The 11,537-nt window shown below is 37.8% G+C and overlaps 1 long non-coding RNA gene across 1 annotated transcript in view; it reads right to left on the minus strand.

The window, feature by feature from the left end:
- The window catches only part of LOC129145071 (uncharacterized), a 76,996-nt gene extending 67,378 nt beyond the window's left edge, over positions 1–9,618 (minus strand). The window contains exon 1 of the long non-coding RNA XR_008550115.1: positions 9,545–9,618. This is a non-coding gene — a long non-coding RNA (uncharacterized LOC129145071). The remainder of the gene's footprint in view (positions 1–9,544) is intronic.
- Positions 9,619–11,537: the final 1,919 nt, after the last annotated feature.

Below are 11,537 nucleotides of genomic sequence, written 5' to 3' on the forward strand. Positions count from 1 at the left end.
TCATAGTTCTGTGCTCAGCTTTATAATTAGATGAAATGATGAAAATAACTTTAACTTGAGTCCAATTTTCTCTGCATAAAAATAACTTTTGGAGTCTTCTGATGTAAATAAATTGTAGAAAACTTTAGGTAAACTAGGTCTTAAATTGGAATCTGATTAGGGCCAGATGTTTCAATGACTTCGTTTACATTATGTTCATTCATTGTAAACTCAGATGTTGTGTCATAATTATCTAAGGGGCTCTGAAAATTTGGGGATTTCTAGTTGATGACCTGTGGGACACTATTATCATATCTCACATACTCTTATCCAGTAATCACTATGGGTCCCAAATAGCCTTTTTATAAAGTCAAGGATTGGGGATCAGATTCTAAATCTCTTTTCAGATCTACTGTTTGTAGTTATGCTTGCCTCAATTTCCAAATCCAGATATATAATACAACAGGTCACAATGGAAATTAGAATGTGGGTCCTGGACTCTTTAAAAAAAAAATCTCACGTTTTAAAAAATTTTGTCAAGAGGGAGGACTCTCTCATTCAGCTTATGAATGTATTACATGGTACATGGCACTAGAATTAATATCTGCATCAATACAAAGAAGCATTTTAACTTGATCCAACAGTAACAATAGTAAATCATTTACATTGCACTATAATTTACAAAATAAATTTTGTGTGGCAAATGGAAATCACTAAGAGGCTAGTCAGGTGACATAAATGAACAAAACTGGATAGGGGCTGAAGTAAATGAGACAAGACATACATGAAAATCATACATTTATATATATGATGAAATTCAGCAATATACAAGATAACTTTATTTTTTCTCACCCAGATACAAAGCTATGAAATCTGAAAGAGTAGAAAACCCCTCAATGGTTAGAAGGCCATCCATAAAAGTCCCTGGGAAGAGAGGAGTGACCCCAAAGAGTCATTGTCTTTATTCCCTACAACCCCCTCCTGTGAGCCAGGGACACTAGAGCTGTAGGGCTAGCCTTTATTAGGAAAGTGCAAAAGAACTGGAATGTTTCCATGCTGGAGTACAAAGACCCTTTGCCTCTTTTGTTGGCTCAGAAGCTTCAATCAGCCTCAGAGTTTCAAAGGTTCAGCCAGTGGAGTTCCAACTGGGCCGGGATTGAGTAGTGCCCTGGGTACTGAGTAGGGAAGCAAGTGCCTCTGCCCACTCAGTAACCCCAAGCTGATGAGATCTCTCTATGAAGTTTGAATCACAGTGTTTTATGATTCAAACCAACACAAGAATAGAGAACAGGGTGATGAAATACCACGTTCCCCTTCACTTTCAAATAACTATTTATTACCTGGCAACCTCTGAAAGAACATAAACAAGTGTTCTTAAGGATCTACTAAAATCCATTTTCTAGCATCACATATTCAGAGCAGGCAATTCCTTTGAAAGTTAAAAAAAAAGTCAGGCCATCCTAGCTGGTAGTGAGAATGTCAGTGATGGACAGATATATAAAAGCCAAGTTAAGTGAAAAGGAAAGAGAAATGAACCATTAGAAAGGGGCATGGCAGCTCAGAAGAAAAGTCACACAGGAAGAACTGGGAGAACGGGCTCCATTGTTTGTTAACACTAGTTCTTAACCAAGTCAGGAGGAAGACAGAAGATGATCAGCATACAGAGAACCCATTTATTGTCAGTTTTTTTACACTCCATTTTGGCTAAAAGACAAGATAAACTTTTTTTTTTCTTTTTAAAAATTGATTTATTTATGCACACAAGAGCTGGGGATTAGGACAGAGATGCAGGGAGGGTGAGAGAATTCACCAGAGACAGAATGGGGAACAGAACAGGTGAATTGACTGAAATACACTGCTGATAGGAGCAGTGGGCAAGACAAGAGAGGTCTGCAGGACCATTTGGGTTAGCTCCCTGGGTGGGTATCAAACTCATGCTGCAGTGGCTATGGATTGCTTCATGGTGCTGAGACAACCCCTTGCACCACCGAGACAACCCCTTGCACCACCAGGGAGGCCCCACAAGATAAACTTTCTTTCTCCTTATGATACTTAGAGGAAGATGATTATTTATATAAAGGACAATTACAAAGAAGTGTATTGGTGCCAAATATAATTCACTAACAACCCCTGGCATGATCCCATTACCTATCCTACTCACATAACTAGTAAATCATTCTGTTAACTTCACAAATATTCATTATTTTCTGTATTTACAATGGGTAAGCTTCTGTGCAAAGCATTAATGATTTAAAGATAAATAATATGTTATTTTTGTGCTCAAGTCAACCATAGTCTAGTGAATGAGACAAAATATTACAACAAAATACTAGTGTGAAAAAGTAGAAAGAGCTCAGCTTTCAGAACAAGACATAACTGTATTTGAGCCATGCCCTGCCCCCTGTTAGCTAGCCTAGCTAGTTAGCCTGTTTTCTCACTTGAAAAGTGAAGATAACTGCATATATAATGTAGGATACTTTTAAGAAGTAGGAGTACCATTTTACAAGTAAAGTACTATTAGATAAATGGGCATTAGCTGTGCTAGTTTATCTTATATTTCCCCCTCTGGATCCACACTCTACTTCTCTAAACCCTGTTTTTTGACCTAGAATGCTGGCATTTTTGGATTGCATATGCAAATTACATCTTTCTCCAGACTTTCTGAAAGAAATACATTCCTTCCTTTTTGACATCCGGTTGGATTTAACCAGTTGGTGTCATTGGCAGTAGATTAGAAGGCAATAGGAATGTGACATTGGGGTATGTAGTTCTCGAGCTCCCTCGTGCAGTTGTAACTCTATCCACAGGTCACAGTCTTCATAAGGTGGACTTCTCTATCAGGTATTTTCTCTAAATTTTGGTAACCGCTTTTTCCTTTCCTTTGTCAAGTTTTGTATAGTCTATCATTTTCTGATGCTAATAGCATGAGTCAATCCCTTGTTGATTCTCCCAAATTCTGCCTATATTTTTGATTTATTAAATTACAATCAAATTGCTAAATTGAATTATGCCAATTATTCCATCTGTTTCCTACTGAGGCTGATTGTGTGTGTGTGTGTGTACTTATTTGTGTGGATACTGAGGTGCTATGAAAACAAAGGAGAGACAAGCAAATAAAACCATCCTGGAGGATTTCAGGGAGAATTCTTACAAAAGGCAGTGTCTAAAGGACCACCTGAGAGAAGACAGAAGTGGAAAGATGTCATGGATTGGAGGAACCTGTAACTATAGCAGTATTGTGCTGGTAGAAAAATAGACACATAAACACAGGAAAAAGACCCTAGAAATAAACCTATGCGGGCCTCCCCGGTGGCGCAGCGGTTGAGCGCTAGGTTGCAAAGCTGCCCGCAGCCTCTGCAGCGCCGGTTCATCCCTGGCTGCTCCCTGGCCACCAGAGGAGGGTCCCACATGGCGCACAGACCTCTTCCTGCCTCCCGCTGCTCCCCTCAGCAGTGTACTTCGGTCCTTCTGCCTGCTCTGCTCCCCGCTCTGGCTCTGGTGAATTCTCTCACCCTCCCACGCTTCTGACTGTACCCAGTGCTTGTATAAATAAATAAATAAATAAATCTTTAAAAAAAAAAAAAAGAAAAAAAGAAATAAACCTATGCATATATGGTCAAGTGATGTTTGAAGAGGGAACCAATAAAACTCAATGGGGAAAGTCTCTTCACCAAATGGTGAGAAACTGAATAGTCATGTACCAAAAATAAATGAAATTGAACTTCTATCTTATACCATTCACAAAATGAAAATTGACTTGATCAAAGACTTAAACATAATACCTAATACTGTAAAACTCATAGAATAAAATGTAAGGAAGAAAATCTATGACATTTATATGGGTCATAATTTATTGGATATGACACCAAAAGTATAAGAACAAAAGCAAAATTAAAAAGTGAGACTAGAACTAAAAATCATCTGTGAGGCAAAATAAGCAATCACTAAAGTAAAAGGACAGACTGTGGAATGGAAGATAATATTTGCAAACCATATGCTGGGTAAGGTTTTAATATCCAAAATATATAAAGAACTCATACAACTCAGTAGCAAAATACAATCTGATTTTTTTTAAAAAAAAAGGATTGACAAAGGAACTAACTGGATATTTTTCCAAAGAAGGTATCCAAACAGCCAAGAAATACATGAAAAAATGTTTAGCTTCACTAATGATCAGGAAAATGCAACTCAGAACCCCAATAAGGTATCACTTCACACTTGTTGAAATGGGTATCAGCAAGCAGACAAAAGATAACAAATGTTGATGATGATATGGAGACAAATCCTTGTACACTGTTGATGAGAATGTAAATTGGCTCAATCAACTACTATAAAAGCCATATGGAGGTTCCTCAAAAAAGTAAAAAAAGAACTACCATATGATCCATTTTTTTTCAATTCTGGGTATATATCCAAAGGAAATGAAAACAGGATTTTGAAGATACATACATACTCCCATATTTTTGCAGCACTATTCACAATAGCCAAGATATACAAATAATGTAAGTGTCCACCAGCAAATGAATGGATAAAGAAGTTGTGGTAATAGATATATAATAGAATATTACTCAGCAATGAAAAAGAAGGAAATTCTGCCACTTGTGACAATATGAATGGACCTTAAGGGCATTATGCTAAGTGAGATGTCAGACAGAGATAAAACAATATTATATGATGTCACTTATATGTGGAGTTCAAAAAATTTGAACTTATAAAAATAAACTTGGAACTTTTAGATAAATAAGTCCCAGAGATCTAATGTACAACATAAGGATTATAGTGTATTATAAACTTCAAAGTTGCTGAGAGACTTGATCTTTTTCCTGTATCCAAAAACGAAATGATAATTAATGCACTAGGAGTGTTAGTCAATGCTGCAGTGGTAATTATATTGCAATGTATAAACATGACAAATCATATTTGTACACCTTGTTGACCTGCCTTTCTCTAGACCCTTATAGCTAGAGGTAGATGGAGAATGACATTAAGAATCCTATGTGGAAGGTCTTCACGGACCAAGGATAGAATTCATATCTATCTCTTCTACTCACATTCTTTCAACCGGAACTCAGATATGTAACTATATCTTAGAAAAGAGACTGTGGGGGGCGGGAGGGGAGGGATTGGGGTCAGAATGGGGGGGTTGCAATTGTATGGGGAATATAAAAATAAAATTTATTATTTAAAAAAAAAAAAGAAAAGAGACTGGCTCTTTGCCAGTAAAGAAAAGAACACAAATATTGATGAACGCCAGCAGTTTCTTTGTGGTAGCCCAAGCCTACCTGACCATGACCAGCACTGAATTCTGTTTTAGAAAACAAATCCACCTTTCTTTTCATATTGCCCTTTTTCCATCACTAAACAGATATTTTCCAGGAGCCTGTAGTGTGCAGGTCTGGGCTAAGTCCATAGGAGTAACATGCTGCTGATATATAAAATCTGTACTCAGGGAGAACTAATCATAAATAGAAGAACAGTGAGAAGAGGATAATTCATGCATGGTTTGCTTTGTTGCCTCTTAACTAATATGGTTCTGATTTCTCAGAACCAAATCTTTTAAAACAGTGCTAGACTTTCAGTATCTATTTCTCAAATTAGATTGATGTATGTTTGATGGATTACTGAATTTCCCTCAAATAGAATATTCTCTCAAGAGAAGTTTCAGGGGGACCTCACCAAAGTCAAACCTACTTGTAATGTAGGGGGTAGTACAAGTGATCTGTAGTCTAATATCCCTTCTAATATTATTCTAATATGTTATTAAAACCAAGTAGAGCCAGGAAACCAGGTCAGAAAGACTGAACAGAAAGCAAAAAAAAAAAAAAAAACAAAAACAAAAACCATGTGAATGAGGGATTCGTGTTTAGGGATATAAACTGGTAGAAAGGATAACTTACTGAAACAGTGACTTTGAACTATTTATTTTCTGTTTTAAATAAATATTGCTTTATGATTGTTGAGCAGTTGAGCAGATTTTCTCAGTGCTTGGAACTCAATGTCTGGACTCTCAAATATATAGAAGTTCTCAAACTTTGGAGTATATAAAAATCATACCAGGAACTTGTTTAAAATGCAGGTCCCCTGCCTAGACATTCTGATTCCATATGTTTAGGGCAGGAATTAGGAAGGTGTGTTTTAACAAGAACTTCTAGAGGATTGTGTCTCAGAAACCTTGAGAGTGAGATTACATGTCCTAGACTGCTACTGACAATGATTAAGAAACTCAATGGAGTCTGGCATCCCAAGCTTTTTTCTCAAATGAGGTGTCATGTGGCATACCAGAAGTAATGTGTCCATCTCAATTTTTTAGAACACATATGTGCTTTGGTTTGCCAACCCTACCACTTTACTTTGCTGCCAACATGTGTAGAGTGGTTAAGAGAAGGGGGGTTGCAATAGGACTCTCCAGATGTATCTTGACATTGGTACACATCTGGACAAAAATTAGAGGAGAGAATCAATCCAAGAAGCAGCTGTTTCCCAACATCTCACTGTTGGGCAACACATCTGGATTTGGGGTCTTTATTTCCTTGTTTGATTTGGAAAGTTTAGTATCACAGAGACAGTGTTTTTCTCACTTTAGACAGTTTACCATGTGCTCTCCCAGTCAGCTGACTTATACTCAGAGCTTCACTTGGGGATAAAAATTAGATTCATTGCCATAAACTATAGAATTGTGTCTCCAAAACCTTCAGATGCTGCTAAGAAATTCCTCTACAGCCATGACCACCAGAAGGTGGTATGCAACTGAACTTCCTCCTTCTACACTTATCAGAATATGTTTGAAACATTTTTTTGGTTTGTTTGTTTTCAAGGATTTCACTAGACCTTTCCTATAGTTCTTTTTCATATATGGAAACAGATGATTAGGTGGAACCAGTGAAAAAGAACATCTAGGACCTCAGATACCACCCAGAAGTCCTATTACACTATACCATCTTATTTACAAAATCCCTTTTTTGGTTTCAATTTCATAATGAACCAGCTGCTGTGATAGAACCCAAGGTTCATGAGTCTACATTCATAGGGAAATGATGCCTTCTAAACCATGGATAATGAAAATAAATTTTGTGTTATGCTTGAATCTCAGGAAGAGGAAATGTTTCAATGATATTTTAGCTTTTGTCAAAGATTTCCAACTTTCCACTTGACTTCATCATAGTTAATTGTGGTCTCTGATGACTAATGGGGACAATCAGCCCATCGAGTCATCGGATCTCTAGGGTTTGAAAAATAGCAACTGGCAGCAATCCAATTGTAAGAAAAAGCAAATTAGCCAATGTATCTTAAGTCAGGACACACCTTGGCATGTTATTTTATTCCTTTACTAAGAAATCCATTATATCTTGCTCATAACTAATATTGCTCTATGTGGCATTTCTGGCAAATGGGAAGGTGTCCAAGCTCCCAGGACCATTCCCAGAGGCAAGGTGATTGGATCTTCAAGTTTTCATATTATCTTGTTCAGGAGGGCGGAGGGGGGTGGACAAAGAGACAATCTGTAGGAGGCTCCTTACATGAGGGACTCTCTGGCTACCATCCACTACTCAAAATTACTTAGTAATACATAGACTGCTACAATAGAGAAAGCAGCAGAACCAGGAGCAACTCCATATCTTGTATCAACAATGGCAACTTGTGTCCAGCCATGGTTGAAGAATAACCTTACAAACCTTTTGGCTTCCATGATGAGAAATGTGGCCTTACCTTTCACCAACTCTTGAGGTTTCAGATGCTGAGCAACAAAAAATGAAATGCATCCACTAAGTAACTAGAAAGGAAATATGGGTAAAGAATAGGGAATGGGACACACTGATGTTTAATTAGACCTAATTCATAATTTTGTATAAGGAGAGTTCTGAGTTTGTTCCTCCATTCAAAAGATATTTGTTTAGTGCATACTATGAACCAAGTACTATGCCAGACATAGTGAATATAATATAAGCAAGATTCCTTTATGGAGCACTGTGGATGCCATAACCTCCTGTACTGATTGCTGTTATTGATGCTGTCTGTGGGAGCCCATTGTTTGGGCAGCTAATGGAGATTTGAGAGATCAGATCAGGAAGGGTTTGCAGGAGGAAATTACTTTGGATAAGTCACATTTTTGTCACTGTTTCTTTGTCTTTAAAGAAAGAATAATAATACAACCTCATGAATTTGAGGTGAAGATTAAATGAGATGATATATATAAAGTTTCTTAGCATAGTTATATGCTAAGTTATAGTACGTTCTGCAAAATTGGAGTTGATACTGTTATCTGTATTATTGCTATTCATAAACTATTATAACTAGTATTTTTATTGCTACTGTTATGTTGCTTTTGTTATTTGGGATTTGAAGGACGAGTAGGTGAGATTCAAGGGAAGGATGGAGATCATGTTAGAGGAACAGCTTATGTAAGGGGCTTCAGTTAAGAGAACTAGCTTGGGGTAACAGAATATTTAGTATTTATATAAAATATACATATTATATATATACACATATATAGTACATATGTTATGTAATGTGTATGTGTGGATGTGTGTGTGTATAATAGATGTAGACATTAACCAGACTCCATTCATGGAGTGTTTTATAAACCAACTCTGAAGAATTTAGATTTTACCCCCAAAGCTAATGTTGGCTATTACATAAAGGAGTAACATGATCACACATGCACTACCCTCTCCCTATACACACAGCACATTCAAATCCATAATTTATAATCATGTCATAATACAGCAAGAACTCATAATGATATAATCAAACCATTTGTTTTAATGTTGAAGACATTGAATGCAAAAGGGTAACAAAGCTTAACCAGGATTATAAAAGGATTTACCACTTATCTTTTGACTTCAAATTCCTTTTTTTTTTCTTCCATCGCACAACACTGCTTAACACAACACTCTTTTTACTGTTAGTGCTCAGTTGTTGGCTGAGCTAGAAAACTCTCTGGTTGAGAGTACCTCAGCTAAGCTCTTTCCCCTCTTAAAGTCATAGGAACCTGTAGAAAATTCTGGCATTGATAAATTGTCTTTAAAAGCCAGGCTCAAATTTCACAAAGTGTATTAGAGTGTGTCATTGAAATCCAATGGTTTAAATTTTCAGGCACTCACAGTCGTCTTCACCAGGGTATGGTTCTGGGGTAAACTTTAAGTCCATGACCACCTGCCAGCCTCCACCTCCTTTTTCATACAGATAAAATTAAGTACAAAATGAATCTAAAGACTGGAGAGGAAGCTCTTCCAAAGGACCACCATGAAGATTTCACAGAAAAATCCTGTTGGGGGTAGATTGAGTTAGTGTTGATCATGGATGCTTTTAGGGCTTGATTATGTGTGATTTATTTCCAACCCCTAGATTTTGAAGACAAATTTCTCACAATTCTTAGATACCTTCCTTGGTCATTGACCATCAAACTCTAAATTTAGTGCATCTGCTTCCCACCAACCTGCCCTTCCTCCACAGTGCTTGAGGGCTATTCTCCTAATTTTCTACATGCTAAAAACAACTTTGAATGTGCTAGCAAAATATATATGTAGTACATATTTCCCTATAGAAATACCTTTATCAAACTTACCGGAACCCAGCTGCCTCAGTGGATGGAGCCAGCAGTCTCATGGTGTTCCTTCACTCTGCTGCTCCACCACAAGTTTGTTGTGGCAGTTGCTTCTCAGAGCCCTTTTTATGTAATAGTGTACTTCCTGGATTGTGGAATAGACCAATCAAGTGCAAGCTATGAGCTGATTGGTGCTAAATGGTCCAGTCAGCCAACCAGTCTTGTGGGTGGGGCACCCTGAAAGAGAATATAAGCCAAGGTTGGAGGGAGTTAAAAGAGATATGATGCCAGCCCCCAAACAGGAGATGGTTCCAGCCCAGAACAGAAGAGATGACTCCAGCCCTTATACAGGACAGATGGTTCCAGCCTCCACAGGAAGAAGAAAGAAGGGGAGGACTCCTTTCCTGGCCTCCAAAGAAGAAAGAAAAAAAGAAGTCTCCAGCAGCCAACCTCTGAGGAAGAAAGAAAAGGCAAAGACCTCTGCAGAGCCTGAGCCTTTGGTCCTGTCTCTGACATTGCCTGATGGGAACACCAAAGGTTCTGGTCCTGGTGTCTCGAAGAGTTGTTTGTTGCTGGGATAGCCCAACTAACTCACAAAGAGCTGTTAACACTTGAGTCTCTCACACTGCCTCTGAGAGACCAGTAGTATTCATCACTACTGTCCAGTGCTGTCCAGCACTCCTGGTGACTGGTGGCGACCATTACTGACCCTATCTGGTTGAGATAACCAGCCAGTTGTGGCTACAGTAAGCTCTTTGTTTCCTCTGTTTGTAAAGTAAACCCCATGGTGATTGTTTCTGGACTCCGAGGTCTCTTGCAATTGTATGCATGGGTGAGAACCCACAGAGAGTGACCTGTCCTACTGTGTCCCTGTCCTGTTGTTCAGCTATAGCCCATAGGCTCCTATTATGTGGGTATTGGATTGCAATAGCCCTTGGTTTTGGTTCTCGGCCTTTTGGGGCTTTTCAGAGACTCTCTTGTTTTAGAGCTAGGGCAGGTGGGTTGCCGTTCCATCCTTCCATTTACCCTGTTGCCCCGTCTGCCTGTTTGAAAACCACAATTTAATAATACATTTTTAAAAATGGTGGTTTCATATGTGAAATGATCATCAGAAAACATCATCTGAAGATATTTCCCATGATTTGACCTCATCACATTTACATTTATGAATAATTATATACAATTCCATTTCCCCAAAACTCTTCAGAAAGAATATTCACCTCACTTATATGTCAGGTAGTTCTTTGCTTTATTAGTATGAGAGTTATATCTATTTCCCCCTTTGTTTCTTTCCTGGTTTGGCTCTCAGGAATTGTTTGGAATTAATGCAATACTTGATTACTCTCATTAGCCCACCCTTGGTTTACTTCTGCTTCCTTATCATGTTCCCACAAACTCTCCAGATAACCTGAGTAAAGAAAGGGAAGCTGTGGAGAGATCATCTGGTTGAGTGTGGGAGTCAGCCAAGATCCCAAAAGTGGCAGTTTTATCTAGGACAATCATCTAGACTTCCTTGTGAAGTCCTGGGAGACTTGTGACCTTCCTTTATGTGATGTTTGATATCCTTTTCTTGTTTATTTTAAACTCCATGTAGGAGTATATATTCATTTATATTGCCAGATACTTGATATTATGTTTGGAAGAAGATTATAAACTATAAGTGATCATGAATTATAAATATTTGGCACTAAGATTGCAGTAATCATAAATTATCACCCTGAAATGTGTATATTCAAACTATTACCAAAACAAAATACCCATAAATAAGCACCAACAAGTACTAAGCTGTTATAACTCTTACCCATAAACAAATTATCTGTATCTTGGGTGACACTTAGATCCAGTGACCCAGGGTGAGGATGAAGATAGATACATGAAATCATGTAACCTTTTATCCCTCTGCAAAGTAAGCTGAAAACTGTGAGTTTAGCCTTTACTCAAATTAAATGAATACAGGTAGTTGTACAGTTTTCAGAACTGTTTCTCTGATGAGCAAAAGTGACATGAGAACAAT

Source organism: Talpa occidentalis, unplaced genomic scaffold (genome assembly GCF_014898055.3).
Source record: "Talpa occidentalis isolate TD23 unplaced genomic scaffold, MPIMG_talOcc4v2.1 talOcc4.8, whole genome shotgun sequence".
Classification (NCBI taxonomy): Eukaryota; Metazoa; Chordata; class Mammalia; order Eulipotyphla; family Talpidae; genus Talpa; species Talpa occidentalis.